Source organism: Anser cygnoides, chromosome 2 (genome assembly GCF_040182565.1).
Source record: "Anser cygnoides isolate HZ-2024a breed goose chromosome 2, Taihu_goose_T2T_genome, whole genome shotgun sequence".
NCBI lineage: Eukaryota > Metazoa > Chordata > Aves > Anseriformes > Anatidae > Anser > Anser cygnoides.
In genome coordinates, this window is record NC_089874.1 from 122,917,458 (window position 1) to 122,935,110 (window position 17,653).

General features: G+C 39.2%; 1 protein-coding gene across 6 annotated transcripts in view; it reads left to right on the top strand.

Moving 5' to 3' along the window:
• Positions 1-17,653, top strand: part of LYN (LYN proto-oncogene, Src family tyrosine kinase) — a 52,838-nt gene that overhangs the window by 2,512 nt on the left and 32,673 nt on the right. The window contains exon 1 of one of the 6 annotated variants that reach the window (XM_013185874.3): positions 14,387-14,720. The exons of 4 other annotated variants lie outside the window; for them this stretch is intronic. The gene's annotated coding sequence lies outside the window, so the exon portion shown is untranslated. Of the gene's footprint in view, positions 1-14,386; positions 14,721-17,653 lie in introns of those variants that run through there. One more of the 6 variants, XM_013185873.3, reaches the window with a different exon arrangement.

Below are 17,653 nucleotides of genomic sequence, written 5' to 3' on the forward strand. Positions count from 1 at the left end.
TGCTGCGCCTGGCCTTTCTTGTGTTGCATGCCAGTAGCGTTTGACCTATCTGTAGCTATTCAGGAAAGTTTAAGAACTGCCATGTTTAATCTCAGATGCGATTCCATTTCCGTCACAAAAAGATGTTTTCCTATCTGTACTTTGCATGTTATTTGGAATCTTAATGAACATCTTTGAGGTTTTTGAGTGGAAACTTGCTGACCATGAGCCAATTTTTATTTTTATCAAAGGGCTAGGTGATCTGAGGAGGGAACAAGGTCTTTCCTCCTTTCCATATGTGCATATTCTGAGTAAGGGGCAGCTGTGACTTTATTTCTTCTGTTCAGGGAAAAGTAAAGCCAGTTTTACTCCTGGGGTTCAGGGGGTCCTTTGTGAAGGCAGCTCTTTGTAAAACAGGTTGAACCCAGAAAACGAGCAGATGAGGAACAGTGTGAAGGTTTAAAGAAATTAAAAGGCAGGGGGCAGTAGGTATAGAATAGGGTCCTTAGCATTCTGCCTGTGATAGCATGCCTGTGCACAAAGTTGCCTTTCCACGGCACCAGTGATCCCTAAAGCATGTAAGATGTCGTGCGGTAATGCAAGGGACTAAAGGAGAATCTGTTGGCTGGGAATCTTCAGGGTTGTGCGGAGTGGTGATACTTCCTTATGGAGCTATGGTGCTGAGTATGTACATACTTGCACAAAATCATGCCAAACTGCTATGTAGTACTCATTGTTATTTTACCCTTAAAGCATTTCCATCTCTAAGAGCAGTGGCTTCATTCTGTAGAGTAAATTGTTGCCAGCTCACAATTAGATTTATTTTTTTCTTTCAGATCATATTCCTACCTCTGTCAATTATCTGCTGCTTAATAACTCCCATTTACTTGTGTCACCTCTTTCATGCGAGTGTAGGAGTGCTAAAGATAGCGTAGAGGGAAAGACTTCCCGACTTACCAAGCCATGTCACAGGAAACTATGTAGATAAACAATACAAAATTACATTTGTATGGAAACAGCCTTTCGTGAAGCATACAAATAGGAGGAGACCATCGTCCTATAAACAGTAATAGTACCTTCTCAAAGAAATTAATTTCTACTAATAAAAAGCAAATACAGTGTAGCTGTCCTTATTGTATATGTTCCTAGTTTAAATGGCAGTCGTCCATCAGGGAAGGGTGGAAAGGTCTGTGCTTTCTTATTTGTTATTGCCTGATGCAAATACATTTCCTGTTGACGTTGTCATGATATGGTGTAATTTCTGAAGCTGAATCAGTCATGGTAGGGTTCGGCATCTTTCCGGAAAATGTGGGCTGATGGGACAAAATGTAAAGGCAGAATTTCATCTTGTGTTGGAAGCATCTTCTCCAAATACTTATGAAATGCTTGCATTTGTAGTGCATCCTAAAGAACTGCTCCTCAAGGTGAATAGATTGGTTATTTCTGCCAGCTGGACGTCGGGAGAGGGATGATATTCTGACAGTAGTGCTTATCTGAGGGGGAGGAGGAGGACATGAAGGAAAGGTGAAGGGTGTATGGGTAGATCTCATTTCTGTGGGGGAAAAATGGAAAATTGGCACTACTCAGGCCGGTGTTTGCTGTACCCTGGGGGAGCAGTGTCTATCTTTCTCCAGCTGCTGGCATCTTAAGTATCTACAATTGGTTCCTGTGTTTGCACAGCTTACTATCTTACCCGCTCAGTTCAAAGTACTAGAATGATAAACAGTCTGAACATTTTTGCATGTAGCATGAGGCTAGTTCTTCCTGTCTAAATTGTGGTTGGTATGTCAAAAAAATTGTTACTTAATTTGCAAGGGCCTGCATTTTACTTTGCACGTTCTTCTGACCAAGCCCCTTCTTTAAAGTGCCTGCGATAGCAAACCATGAGGTCTTAAAAATAAGAAATTCAGTAGCTTACCATAGGAGCCGAAGGGTAGGATACAGCTACTCTTCTGGAATGGTGGGTTTTGGAGTTTTCTCTGTTTTAGCAGGCTACTGAAAGTCTGTACGTGATGAAAGCTTGGAAGGAATGGGCCCTCTCTGAGATGTGTTCTTAATTTTCTCAACTACTCCTTTGTTGGTGTAACAGAAAGCCATTTCGGGAAGTTCGTCAACAAAAATGTAGTCTGTTAAGTGGGTTTACTGATGTGGTTTCCATAATATACTGCCTTATTTTACATTTGCTTTTTTAGTTTGTACAGATAAGTGCATACAAACTGCTTTTTTTTTTTTTTTATGATGATGATATCTTACATTAAAGCTTTTTCTTGGGCATAGCCTGAAACAGGCTATGCCCAAGAGGTAGTGCGGAAGTATATTTGACTGATAAACAGTTTTGTTCTTTCCGTATATGGCTGTATTAGGGTATTATAACAGAATTAATATTAAAAGGTAAGAGTCTGTTTGAGTGAATTCCTACATAATGCTAACATATCTATAAATTAGTAGGTCTGACCTATGACTAAGTTTTACTCTCTCCAGATAAAAAATAAAAATAAAAAGTATTTCCAAGTAGTATCACCAGAGTGGGAAAAGTTCTGAGAAGTAGTACATCTATTGCACTTATTGAAACTGCTTACTCAAGTATCCCTTAGCAGCATCCTGAGGCTTTTATTCATTAGACCCAGTGGACAGAAACTGGTTTCCTCCAAGGCAACCCCAACCCTACCGTGCATTTTGATGTGATTTCAGAACCTCTTCAGTAAGTGCTGAATGATACCCGCAATTTAGGTATGAGCAGATGGGAGGTGGAGGACACGGTTAAAATGATTGCCAGCACTAGTGTCAGCACCACTGAGGAAGTGAAAGTTTTTGGTAAACACGCAGGAAGGGGATGGGCAGGAGAAAGAGGAAATTCTGTGTTGGATGTCCTGGGTTCCATTTGTTCAAAATACATTGCGAGAGTCATTTCAGTGTGTAGCTGCGCGGTAGCGAAGTGTGCAAACGGGATTTGAAGTACATTTCTACGACTACAGACCTACCAGTGCCAGAGATCTGCTAGCCTATGCAAAGGCTGGAGAGAAGCATTACAGCCTGGCAGGGCTGTAGGAGAACTTGCCTTTTAAGCAACCGTCCCGCTTTATTGCTAGCGTGGCACTTTGTCTTCCTTTTTCTGTCCTGCAAGGTCTTTGTGCTGTCACCGCTTTCCAGCTGTGCTTGCAGTAGCTGGGAGAGATACCGAAGCAGCTCTGCTGGTGTTGGTGAAGGAGTTCTGGGCCATGCTATGGTGAATGCTAAGTCCATTTCTCTTGGCTTGTAGACGACCTGATGGATTGCTCCTACGAGGCAGGCAGCAGACAGCAGTACTCCAACTAGGCCTGACTAGGGGAGCTTGCCTCCTTTGAAAATCTCCCTCTTGGTAACAATTCCTGTCCCTCTGCCATAACATTTACCTGTGGGTCTGAAAAGTCTTAGAGTCACACTGCTTTGAATGTTTCCATTAGTAATAATGTGCTGTCCTCCTTTTTCTTTTTTCCCCCTATTTCCTGGGAAAAGCAGTATTTCAATCTTTTTCCTGCTGCAGTACTACTCTCTTCCCACTGCTGCTTCCTTTTTTCTTCTTTTATTCCAACATCATTCTGTTGTTGCTCTCGAGCTTTGCCGTCAGGACTGTCGGTTTAAGTCTTTTACTTCACTGCTCGATTTAGATCTCTCTGCAGCAACTTTTTCTTTTTCTCCTTCCACAAAACAGGCATTTGTAGCATAACCTTTTGTAATCTGCCTATGCTACCTTATCAGGGAATGCGTGCCCAGAAATATGTGCCTCCAGCCACTCGTAGAGGTGTGAAGTCCCATAGCATCCCAGCCCGGCAGTACTCCCAAGGGTCTTTCAGGATGTTTTAATAAGCCTCCTTGAAGTGCAGCTCTGTACTTCTCTAGATGGCCAGCAAGACTCTTCTATCTAAAATGTGTATTATGTGTAGATACAGTCTATCTTTAGAGTCAGCTGTCACTGCTAACTGCCTTTGGTTTAAAACAGTGTCCTCAACCTTAGCTGAAAAAAGGTTAGTTTCTATCTTGAAAATAATCAGTGAATTGTCTCCTACCTCATTGTCTGCTATCGTCTGTGATGCTGCTTCTGTCTCTCCTGGGTCAAGTTTTGTTTCTCTTGTACACAAGAGGCTTTTCTGTGGTGTACAGTGTCACATTTGAAGGGGTTTTGAGCCAACATTGACCCTTCTTGAATATCCAACTGGTTTAGTGTAGCTGAATGTGGATTTATCAGCATGTGATGAAGAAACCAAGGCTTTATGTTGTGTGCCTGGGGTGCTAAGGTAACCGCTCTAGCTCCAGGATTTCTATGCTGAGCTCCTTGGTGTCGACATGCCCCGTACGTTCTGTCCCTTCAGAAAGTGAAACTTTAGCAGTGAGAAGGCAGTACGAGTTTTGAAGAACCAGCTTCTGTGGTGCAGGCATCAGCAGAAAATTGCTTTGGCTGATGGAGTGGACAAATGGAAAAAAGGCCCTTCAAGTGAGATATTTCTGCTATAGATGGAGCACTTAAGTAAGTCTGAGAGCACTGGATACATGTGTTAGAAAATTAAAAAATCAGCATTTGAATAGCTTGTTTGACTCGGAGATCTGAACGTTATTCTTTTCTGTAAAGTATTTGACTATGTACAGCTGAAGTCTTTTCCTGCTATGTTTTCCTCACTCCTGTGGTAAAAGCAAAAATATCAAAATGTTTGGTACAGTAAGACACAGAAAAGTCATTGCTCATTTGAGCACAGAGTACAGGTTCAGTGGCGTGACTGTTGTGTTGATTACGTGCTCTGTGTCTTGTCACACTCATTAACAAAATGTGCTTTCCTAGGGACTGTAATTCTCTCTACCCCATTAGTTATCCTGTGCATTCTTATTTGATATTTCATTCTCCTTTTATCTCTTTGTTGCTTTGGTCTTCCCTCTTCATTCATTTCCCAGCATCAAACCCATTTCTGACCTCTCAGAGATTTCAACATCCTTCCTTCCCTACACCTTTTCTCATATGGTTTGCGTTGTCCAGAGAACTTCCTGTGCACGCTCAACAATGAAGCAGTCTTACTGTTTATTAAAGTGTCTTTGTTGCACAGCACTTAATTCTATGGGATTCGAATGTAAGTTCGCTGTGGAGTCATTACAGTTTTCCTCAACAAGACTTAGGTAGCAATTGTGAACACTGATTTATTCTTAGTTCTTGCTCAAGAAGTTAACTGCATGCTAAAGTTGCCGTGAGTGCTAAAATCGTATATAAACCATGGGGTTCGTGCACTGTCTGCTGTGTTTTTTCTTGGTAAGGTGTAATCATGTGGCTTGCTTATGAGCTCCATACTTCATATTTGCAATTACGAAAGTTATGAATTCTAATGAGCAGCCAGCGTGGTCATAATAAGAGAGCAGTAAAGTTCTTGCAGTCTGCAGTATGAATGTGAAAATATTTATTGTTTTGGACCTAGAGTTTGCCACGACTCTAAATCTGCTAAAATTATCACACATGCTTCCATGCTCTTTAAGGTGCATGTCCTGCACTTTGTTTAGAACAGCCTGGCCTGGGGCTCTGACCGTCTGTAGAGCTCCTGCAAGAGGCATGCAGTCAATTACGGGATCACAGCCTGATTCAGTGGAGCTGGCTGTGGTCACAATAGCTAGGTCTGCATCTGCAATCAATTGCTAGGCTCTTGAGCATTAAGCAACAGAAAATATTAAATGCTGTGCAATCAACTCATGACACTTTGTGAAAGCAGCAATGTTGTTTGGTTTTAGAGAGAGAAAGCAAAAAGTGTCCAGACATAGCCAAAACAGTAGCAGCGGTCAAAGTATTATTGAGATTCTGAAAATGAAAGAAATTGACATTTTAAGCAAATGTGACATGGTTCTTCAGGCCTGACTCAAAAGTGTTGTCCTCCACTCAGGACTTCTACTTGGTGTAACTCATCTCAAATATAAAAGAACTTGCAATTCTTGCACAGCTGCTGTTACAATGACTTACAGAACTATTTTTTTTCTTATTCTTGCTCTTGAGAAAGGTCATCTGCAAAGACATATATGTGTTTAAAATCCAAGGTCTGTAGTTATTTCTTAGAACACTTGAACTAGGAAAAATCAAGTGAACTGACATACCAGTGATTCACAATCCTCTCTCCAAAGAGTTTCCAGATTCCCATTCTCACTGCTCTCTGAAAATTGAAAGAATGTCAAATATTTAATTTTGGTCAGCTTTCGAGAAACTTCTTGTTCATGTGCACAACAAATGTGAAAAGAATGCTTAGAAACTTGCGTGTCAATTCTTATTCCATGTTCATTCAGTGATGTATTTCCTTTCATGGTCTTACTGTCACCACAGCTTGAGCATGTAGTTTCACAAGATTTTTACTAAAGTGTGCTTCTGCCTTTACAAGCCAGGCTTTCAGACCCGAACTGCAGTAATCTGCAGTCCTTCAAGACTGGTTGGTAGGATTATTTGTAGTCATATCTGTTCACAAAGCCCTGAACTCAAGAACTTCATCGAAAATACTCCAAAAATTGCTCATGATATATAGCTCTTTTAGTTGTATTTTTCATTTTTGTAGCAAATATCCTTCTGGTATCCCTGCACGCAACCCATATTACAGTAGTTGTTTGAACAGTTTACTACGCTGGGCAAGAAGGCACCTGGAACATGCATGTTTTAGATTCATGCTCTCAAAGGAATATAATTAACATGGAGTTTATAACTCATTTTTTTTTCCTAATTTTAAATAGACCTCTGTGAAATGCCAGAACATGGAGTACAATCCTGAGCCTTTGAAGCTGAGAAAGGTTCTGCTGCTGTATCTGAATAAGGTTGGGTGGTTCCTAGCTTAAATACTTTCACAGTTGGGGCTAAATGTTTTCCTAGTATTACTGTAAAGATTAAAAAGCATGAGACTTCATTTCTGCTAGTGCAATTTACTGACACCAGATTCGGCACTGTCTGATTTTTACAGAACTATTGCAACTTCCTCTTGCAACCAAAGAAAATTTGTCCAAGGTTTGCAAAGTTCCAGGAGGAACTGCAATCTGAGTAAGAGTGTTAGTACGCATCAGCATGAATGATTTAACCCCAAATGAGTTAAACCCTCATCTAAGTTTAGAGTTCATTCTTAAATCTTAATTACATACCCCACATCACTGACCTGTGTTTTGGAAGGTTTGCTCCATGTATATCAAATGTTGAGGGTAGTACAGCTAATGAAACACAAACTAGTCTACCGGAGAAGTAGCTCTTTTTTGCAACTGAATCAGCTGGCTTGAAAGAGGGTGAAAAAAATCTGTTTTTCTCTTGTGGGTTATTTGCAAAAATAAGTGCTTCATGCAGCTTTAGACAGGTACCCAAGACATTGTATGATAATATAACAAGAATGCTGTGTTTAAATGGCAAGTTTGGCCATAAGTGTGTGTCAGTGTTTAAACATGAAAGTTAGACAGCAGAATAAGAAGGCCTCTGGCCAGTGGAGGAGGATGGTAAATGCAGCACAGTGCAAAGTAGAATGGGTTAGAAAATGGTAAATAGACTGGGTTCATCAGGTAAGAGAGATAAGGTTCATTGGTATAGAAGTCACTCTGCACTAATTTAATCACAACTATCTTAATCCATGATGAAAGTGGATTGTAGAATGCATAAAACCAGGTAAGACTGATAATAATTTGATTTATTCCATGGGGCTAAGGTTGCCTGAATTTGAGAGGACAAACGCTAAGATGTGCTAGTGATCTTTCCCTCCCTCCCCTCCCTTTTTTAACACACTGAAAACAGAAGGTAAACCCAAAGGAGAAGTAGTGACTTTCTATGAGACCACCCTTAAAACCGTCATCGTGGGATTTTTGACTGTGAATTTGCTGTTCTTCATCATGTTTTCACAGGCATGTTGAGAAAATGTCATTGTCTTTAGTCCTCTGTTTACAGTATAGCAGTGGGTTTGAATTTCAGGTACATCTCAAAGCAAGACATCGTGTCTGCAAAGGACTCTGTTGCCAGCAACATCCTTAACTAGTTGAAGGCCATGTTCATAAATAACTACTGTTCTCCCTTAGCCACAGCAGCTATTAATGTTAGCTAAATGTTAGCAAGCTGCTCGCTTTGTCCCAGCTGTTCTTCTGAAGCTCAGTGAAACAGGGAGAAGCTAACTAATTTGTCCTTCATACGTCTCATAGTAAATGCAGACACTTGGTACTGCAAAGTGTCTCGTGCAGAGTGCCTGGTTACTCAGTGTGAGTTGTGTGCCTATGCCTTTGTTCGCAAGTAAATTGACCAGAATGTTGAAATCAACTAGATCGGAGTCAAACCACTGTGTATATAAACTAGGCATTTTAGAAGGATGCAGCACTGCTTGCTGCGCACCTCACCCGCTTGTGTGTGAGGCAAAGTGTGTATGTGGGAGGCAGAGGGAGGGAGCAAGGAGCTCGGGCAGTCGTGCTGGGAGAAGAGGATGGTTCATGTGCTTCTGGCCTGGCAAGGCCCACCATGCTGAAATGGAGCCTGCGGAGGTGTGCTCTGTGCCGCAACTGCTCCAAATGTGTTCTTGAGAGAAGTTGCCCGAAATTTCTTCCTCTGTCCTGGTGTCCGTCCCTTAGTATACACAGATTTCTAGACCTTGCCCCAAAATCTGATCATTTTTGCAAGTTTCTCATTTTCCCTACCGACAGCAATTGCACTAGTCATTTGCAAGAGAGGGGAGAAGGATCCTCATCCTACTTGTAGATGTTGACGTCTCTAAAGCTCAGGGTAAATACTGGACTACTGAACCTTTAGCACGCTGCCTTTATTGGCCCAAGTGGTAAATTTAAAGCTGAAAAAATTGTATGTGAATCGCAGATATGCTCCGATTGGAATGCAGACGTAGTCCTTTGAGTTTGTTCAAAGGAGTGGAACACTTCTGGATACTTGGAAAAATTTTAATTCTCTTCAGTGTAGTGGTTTGGCCAAATTTTCATCTGGAAATGGAGATTTGGTTATATGGAGTTGCTGGTTTTCATTACTAAGGTTCTTTACTAGTAAAGAAAATGAGACTTTTTACATACAGTTTGAACAACACTTAAGTCCGTGAAGTATTCGGAAACCTTCCCTTTAAGTTGGTTAACATGTTGGCACATTTTTGTTCTGTTCCATTTCATTTGATGCTTTTGAAGAATTCGATAAAAGTATTTATTCTGTTATGACAAATTACGATGTTATTTGACCTTTTCCCCTATCTTCAAAAGATAAAATACCGTGGAAAAGAAGTTGAGGAAATAGAAGATGCAGTTGCCTGAGGGCTGGCAAAATGAATTAATTCATTGTTGATATTGACTCAAAATTCTCAAGGATGCAGTTGAGGCAAATGATTGTAATAAAATGAAGTGAGTGTTAGAAGGTCAGGAACCAGATGTTAGCTTAATGTAGGACTTGGTTCAAAATCAGTGCCAAAAGGACTGACTACATAAATCTGGAACATTTTCATAATACATAAAATCTATTATGCAATGTTAACAAAGTTACAGTCTTGTGTGGATTAATTTTCTTGTGTTTTGGTATTTTGATTCAACTGAATAAACAAGGAAAAGAATCTCAGTAGTCTGTATAAATTATATTCTGCATCATTTCAAAGTAATGTTTAGTTTCAGAATTTTATTTTCATCTTTTTATAAGCATAATAAATTTATTGCACTACCACAATGACATTACTTCTTGATTTTTATTTATTTTTTATTTTTTTACCATGGCCAAATTTCCCACGTGAAATTTCCCAAGCTTCTAGGAAATTTATTTATTAAAAAAAAAAAAAAAAAGAATGGATTTATAGAAATAGAAAACACTTCTTTCTTGGTCTTCACTTGGTCCCCACCTCCTCACCCTCTCCCTCTATTCGTGTTATAGGAATAGACCCTTTTGGATTATCATTTATGCTGATATTTATTATACATATTACCCTGTCATTTTGAGTTCCAATAAAGGTCAAGGAGCTGAGCGCTGATAAACTTACCCTAACCATGGAGGCTTAATGGCTAGACACATGAATGTTGGGCTGTGGATTCGAATACAGGAAACTACCTGAACTGACACAGTTAATTTTACCAAAGTACTCTATAAAGGCTGTTGTGGAGGGAAATACATAATCCTCAGAGCTCTCCTGACCGCACATAATTTCTACATAGCTGTATTTGACCATTTCCTACTTGGAAGTTTGAGGTGTGATAACTTAAGTCACCAATTTTCTATTTAACTTAGCAATGTGTTATTTAATAGTAGTTATTACATAGCTAAAATGCCTGGATTTGTAAGTTAAAAATAAAACAAATTAAATTAAAAAAAAAAAAAAAGAAAAAGAAAGGAAGAAGAAGAAGGGGGAGGGGGACAGGAGAAGTTTCTCCTGTGTCTGCAGTGAAACACATCAATACAGCAGCTGCAGGTATTTTATCGCACCAAGGTTTCCTGTTCTTATATCAGCTGTCTGGGAGATTTATTTTTTTCTGTGTGTTGTAATACACAGTACGCTTCCACTATAGTCAGATAACAGCACACATTTTTTTCTCCATTCTAACTTGAATTTTGATTTTAAAAAATCTTTGAATTAGGAAGTGGACTTAAATTATAAATGTTACCTAGCCTTTCACCTGATTTCACTTTGCAGGCAAACATGGGAAAGAAAAAAGGACACTAAAGGGTAGAAGAATCAGTGTCAAAAATGCTAACGAGATCAAGGAAGGATTCTGTCAGCCCAGATTGGTGTGTAAAGGCAAATATTTGTGTGCTAATGTTGGGAATCCGGGCTCTGAAGAGGAGGACCAGAAATACTGGTGCAGGACTGAAAAAAACAAACATTGCAGAGGAAATAGAAACATGACCTGTAATGGGAATGTAATTGTTGAAGAGTATGAAGGTGATAGAGTGTAGGGTGATATTTTCTGTAACTGATACTGGAAAATGGTAAAAAAATAATATGAGATGGAGTGGGCAAAGTAGAATTTGTCTTGCTCACGTAATTGCTTTGAAAGGAATTGAGAAAGAAGCTGACTGGGGTAGCGGTGCCTGTCTGCTGCACTTCCCGAAACTCTTGGTAATACCAGTCTCTCTTGCCTAATGATACATCAGTGTTACACTGAGACTTTTTTAAAAACACTTTCATTAGCGATGAGAAAGTCGGAGTACCCCTTGTGGTATTCGGAGGCATTAGAAACACACAGGCAGCTGAGAATATTGTGCAGAAAGAATGGTCTGGTAAAATAATGTGGAAAAATTTAATACCAAGGTGCAAGGTTGTGCCGCTGGAGAGATGACAGTCTGCTATGATGAGAGTTTGTCATGATGAAAAATGAGACAAACCTGGATGTCTTAACTGATCACAAGATGATTATAAGGGGCCAGCATAATGAAAGTTTGAAAACAATAAATTCATTGCTGAAATTTATTGGGGATCGTATTTCTGTCTTTGAAAGAAATAACAGTGTTATTTGTTGTAAGGCATTGCTGAAAGTCATCTTGGAGTGCGTGACCAAGTCCAGCCTCTTATCCTTAAGAGGGATGAGATCAAACTGGAACAGATATGGGGAAGGGCTGCTGGGATGACCACTGCAAATGGAGAAGACCGAGAGGGCTTGGTCTTTAAAACCTAGCAAAGAGGCTGAGAGATGTGGCTTCTTAATTGTCTGAGAAGATGAAGAGCTATTTAGGCTAAATGCCATTACTGGCCTCAAAAAGTGTTTAAGACTGGGAATTATGAGACAGGTTCAAAGCCAGTGGTGGTGAGGATCTGAAACCTTTCAGCAGTAATATTTTGTTCCACCCCACAAAGCTCTGTATAACTGGAGCTCAATAGACTTGTTACTGAGCTTATATGACGCGATCGTGCTGCTCAGAACAGATCTGCCTTTCCCACAGAGTAATTCTTGGTCCTGTGTTCTGGTCGTGGTGATAAACCAGATAGCTGTGTTGTCTTGCTCTTATAAAAGTGCACCCTTGGAAAATTTGAGGGTTTGACTTAAATGTTTGATGATTTCTCACAGCCTGTTACATATACTATAGTAATATTTGGTTTTTGAAGGTTACATTGGAGATTAAATTGTTTGTTGTCTTTGCTTGTTTATATATATGGATGTCAAAATATTATTTTGTCCTTGTCTCACCTTTTGCCAGAAAAAGGTTGAAGTAGGTTAAGAACTGCCAAAATTTTCTGTTCTAGAAATGCTGCCAGCTGAACTACAGTGTCTCACAGCAACAAAAAGTCTACACTGGGCAAGGCTGTCATAGTTAAACACCGGGTAGCTTGAGGCTATTCATGCTCCTTCTTTATAAGCATTTCAGAGAGCACATGGTGGTTTTTTGTCCCTGTGTCATCTAAGGGATTGATTCAGTCTGGGAGGCATGCAGATGACGTAACCCGGTCCAATAGAAATAAGCTGAATTAAAAACAGTTTAAAATACATGAGTTGAGGAGCAACTGAGACATACATAACTATTTCAGCAGAAGGGTGGGGGAAGAACAAACTGCTTAAGTCCCTGTAGCTGGTCTCTAGTGCAAAAACAAGATGTAGGAAGTGAAACAAGCCCAAGATGAAAGCTGACCCAGGATTTCTGTACTTGCAAGAGTCTACTTTAATGAAAGTTACCAGGCAGTCAGGACTTACAGTAACATTTAAATATATATGTATATACGAAATGATGAATGGCAGGTATAAGAACAAGGCTGAATAAAACCAAAACCGATCATTTTCAAGACAGCACATAGAGTCAGGCAAGGAAAAAGGAATCCACTTCAGTTCAGTTGCTCTGCAGTTCAGTTCTTTAACATCACCCCTGACCACAGCTAATTTATTTTTGTCGCTGTTATTCTCACTCTAGCCTAGTAACACGTCTTGAGTGGCACTATGGAAATGTGTATAGGCCAGTACACCTTTGCTGAGCTCTACCACCTCACAATAAATTCCTCTGCATGCCTTGGAGGTTGCTTTGCTGTTCTGCACCATGTGACAATGGGTCAGAAATGAATGTGGTTTTCCCAAGTCCCTCAGAGATGTTCCTCCACATAGTCCCAATAACAGAGGTAAAGAAGATCATGGCAACACAGGTACCACAGTTGATGTGGTAGCAGGTCAACACAGAAAGGAAGTCAGCAACAAAGTTTAAGATAAATGAATTCCTTAAATTTGAAAATTCCCCCCCCCCCCCCCCCTTTTTTTTTTCACATAGAATGTGAAAATGAAGCTGTTAAATGAAGTTATGGATAAAGTCGGGTGAGGGTACTGAGAAAACAGGTGTTTGTGTCCTTGGACAGGGTTGACTTACAATTCTTCCTCCCCAGCAGTTTTAGACCCAAGTTTGTTTGTTTTTCAAACTCTGTTTTTGTATGTTTGTTTTTCAAGACTCTTCTGCCTTAACCTTGAAGGTAATGCAGAGAAGTCTCACAATCTTTATTATTCGGGAGATCTAACGAAGGCATCACAGTCTTTCCTTCAGGCCTTGTAACTTGTGAAGTTGCAGCAAAATAGCAGACATTAAAGGCTACACTAAGACAAAATAGTATTAAGCTACAGAAGAAGAGAGGAGGGAAAATAAATTCTTTTCAATTTTTGAAAGATGTGTTAAAAACTGAAATGATTACCTCTCTGTTCTCCAAGCTGCTTTAAAGTTTCAGCTTTAAAAGCAGTGTTGTATATACATGAAAATAATTGCTTCCTGTTATTTGACTTGGGAACTTAAATATAGAAAGCAGCGTTAAAGAATTCGAATAATTTGGGGGTCTTGATTTTTTTTTTCCTCCTTAATGTACCTCTGTCTTATTTGTACTGTGAAGGAACATTTCTCTCTATGGATGCGTATACACATATATGCATGTTCTATATATGTGTAAGACAGTTCAGTGACTTAAATGAAGAGTTTACTGCTGATAAAACTTATAACTGAATACAAATTCATTTCATTCTTGTATCTATTAAAATACATATGTTTATATCTGTTAAAAGACTAAGCCACCCACAGAATTGGTGTTTATATACGAGATTACTGTTCTTTTGAAAAACAGACACCTATTGAATAAAATTGTATGCTCAATGTTGTAGTTCAAATTCATTAAAATACTTTTTTATTGGAAAAAAAAATCACCAAAGTCTAATCTATTTTAGTTGTTTTATGAAAAACTATCTGTAAAGATTAAAATAAAGCTGCTCTAAATAACTGAAAAATCTGTGAGGATTTGAAAACCATTTACTTTAATATATGACTTAACTCAAGAAACACCAAGATGTATCAGGTTGATTTTTAGGAAATGGTTTCTAATTTGCACTGTAAATATTGTATGTAATAGAATCACAAGGATGCCAATAGTTGTGATCATGAACAAAGTGAAAAATAAGATCAGCTTCTTAGATGATACAGAAGATAAGCACTGGGAGGAAACGAAACCTCAAATGCTAAAAATGGTGGATGGACAGGCAATGGTCACACGATCTCTGCCTGAAGCAGCAGAAAGCAGATAACACAACCACACTTCTGGGATAGGCAGCAGCTTTTAACCTTGAAGAAATGTTGTGCTAGTTTCTGATACCCTAGCAATCTGTTCTGGAATAAAGACCCGAGTGCTGCTGTAGCAAGATGAAATAGGGGAAGATAATAGGGGATTCAGTGGGAAAAATTCAAGGCAAATGTCTCTCTAGACACCAAAGTCAGTGTCTGTGAAACAACCCAGCTGTGTTTGTAAGGATAGTTCTGTGGATTTTAGAAGGATGCCTGAACTTGGATTGCTGTCACCATGCTGCAGATATTAATTCAAGTATGTCTCTTTATCTTTCAGCAATGTTATATGATATGATGCTTTTTGTTAGGAGAGAACTTATTACTTTTTATTTATTTATTTATTATTTATTTTTTAACATATGCATATAACATAGTTGCTAACTTCTGTGAAGAGTTTCACGTCTAGAAGTGGGGAGAGGACAATAAGTGAAAAGCATGGATGAGATGTAGTATTTTCTGTATTGAAAAAGTATTGGATGGGAAATGTCTGAGTGGAGACTGATAGCATTTCCTTTGGTGTCATAATTATTTTTATCTCTGAAGAACAATAACATACTGTCATTTGTAATGATGCTGTATTGTTTTCTTGCTTACCATACTCTCTTCCTTTTTATATCTGCTCTAAACACTTCCTTGATATTCATTGTGATACAGGAAGAGAGAGCTATGCAAATAAACACTTTACACTAAGTAAAATATTTTATTCATGCATGACTGAACTTTCCCCCTTCAGATTTTCCTTATGAGTACTCTATAGACTAAGAAAGATGTATACTACATACACGTTTTATATTTCAAAGATATATTTTTTTTGAATGTGTAATGTGCTAGGATTGAATTTTTGTGATTAACTCTGGTAATTACATAGCATTTTGTATTTTGAAATCCATTATTTAATGTGTGTTGATTGGAACTCTCCCATCAGTGCCTGCTGTTTATACTAGCTCTACAAATCCTTAATACCACTCTCAAAACCCTGGGAAAGAACTTTATCAGATTTCAGTAAAAATGTGTAATATTGTTTTACTGGCATTGCACCTGGCATTGCCGATGAAACAAACTGAGTGTAAACCCTTCAGTGTATATACTGCAGTGACTGCTGCAGTCAGTCATTGAGCAGAAGCTTTTGAAACCAGGACAGTTAAGTTTGCTTTGGGTGTAGGACTGAGCTTGTGGAGTTTTACATGTGAAGTCTGGAGCCCAGTGCACGCAGCTTTACAAAGTGCCAGCATGTGTAGAAATAGAAGATCTTGTGGCCTTTGAAGAGTTCAAGAATCTTTCATTTCATGGTATCAAAAGAATGTGTGCTCATTGATTCAGTTCCTAGTGCTTGAAATACTTTTTCAACTTTTTTATACTTTGTCTCCACAGTCTGCCTATCCTTGTTTAGAAATAGCATGTCAGAAAGTTATATATTATATCAATGCAGTTAAGTCTATAATATATATATATGTTAAGTACTAAACATTGTTTTATGCCATTGCATTTTTTCATATGTTTCTTTTGCAAGAATGAGAGGCCTGCTTTGTAAGGAAGCTAAAAGTCCCAGGATGTATCTGCATTAGCATTTTAGTTAGCCAAGCTCTGTGGCTAGGTCTAAGGGTTTTCATCTCCTTGGGGGGAAAAAAGAAAACAAACAACAAAAAACCAAAAAAAACCTTCTTCCTGATGAAGCTCAGGATCTTCTCTTTGGTGCATCACATGTATTATTTCACATACTGTAGTTGTGCAATTTCACGTGACATTGGGTATACTTCTGTGGGATTATGTGGCACCTGCACGTTGGTATTACTGATCTATTGTTGTTATTGTCACAAACAAATGCTAACCTTGAGCTTACCAACAGAACCTCGCAATGGGCTTACTGTTCATGTGCTTTAAGCTGCAGAAAAATCAGAGTGAAAATGCTTTTCTATGAGTTTACATTGGCACTCTGTGAGCTGCAGTCCCTAAAGATATCTTCAGCTTTCTTACAGCAATAGGCGAAATCAATTTAGATCAAATTACCTTATGTCCTCAACTTTAGCTGTTTGTTCTGTAGAAGCAGAATTATTTAAGAGCAAAATTGGTTGGCCCTTAGACGGCTAAACACCTGATCTTGCAGATACAGCAAGTAATTAAACACTGGGCTTCCAGTTGTCTGGTGAGAGCACGCAAACACGAGCATGGGTGTACAAAAATTGCCTATGAACCATTGCTACAGAACAAGCCATCCATATATCCACAATTATTAAAAATAAATGATTAAAATCCTCCTCATTTTTTTTTTTTAAATGACTAGCACGTAACCCACCCAGAACTGAGCATTTGGAAAATCTCCCAATGGGCATTTTCACAAACCAATATTAAGCATTAAAGATTTTGGCTTCTAAGGGAAGATTCTGGCTGAAGGTCCCCCGCAGGGCCTTCAAGCAAGTAGTGGAAGATTGGAGTGTTGACAGACAGGAAGAGGAAACCGTGTGCTCTGCATGTGTGGGGTGGTGGTGCCTGGTCAGTGGCTATTGATTTTCTGTATGGTTCCTTTTACTTCAAGAGAAAAGAAGGGGAGCAATGAGTTCTCATGCTGCTTGTAAACCAGTATCACAGTTCACTAGATCCCTGTTGAAATTATACGGACAGCCAGAATTTGTTGACAATAGATAACATAATTTGCAGAGTTGGAGGGGACATTAGATGCCTTCCTCTCATTTTTAGAAGAAAAAGTTCAGCCCACACACAGGACAGTGCGTCTGTCATTATGTGGTGCTTCCTCAACAGTGGGAGGGGCGATCAAAATGAAAGTGTGGGAAGGTGAGACCTGCCACATAGGAGTGCTGCATCTGGGGTTTGTTTTATTGTTATAGCAATGCCAGTTAGTATCATGACTATTGCCAGTATTGTTACAAAAGTACAAGTCTTAATACAGACCCAGACCAATACAGCTAATTCTGCCTACAGGGATAGGGTGCTTAAGGTGCCATTCCGCTGAAGCAGTCAGACAGCCTGCAGGTAGGCACCTCTACCATAATTGTTAGCTGTGACAACCTTTTCTTCACAAAGATGGAGGTAAAAGTGAGATGTGTAGGGCATAGCAATCTGCTTTAGCTTCTCCAGGTGTGTTTCGTTTACTTCTGGTTTGCTTGAGCCTGCATATGCACTGAGCCCTTTTTTAAGTTTTACATTGTTCTTCAAAGAACTGGCTTTAAAGAT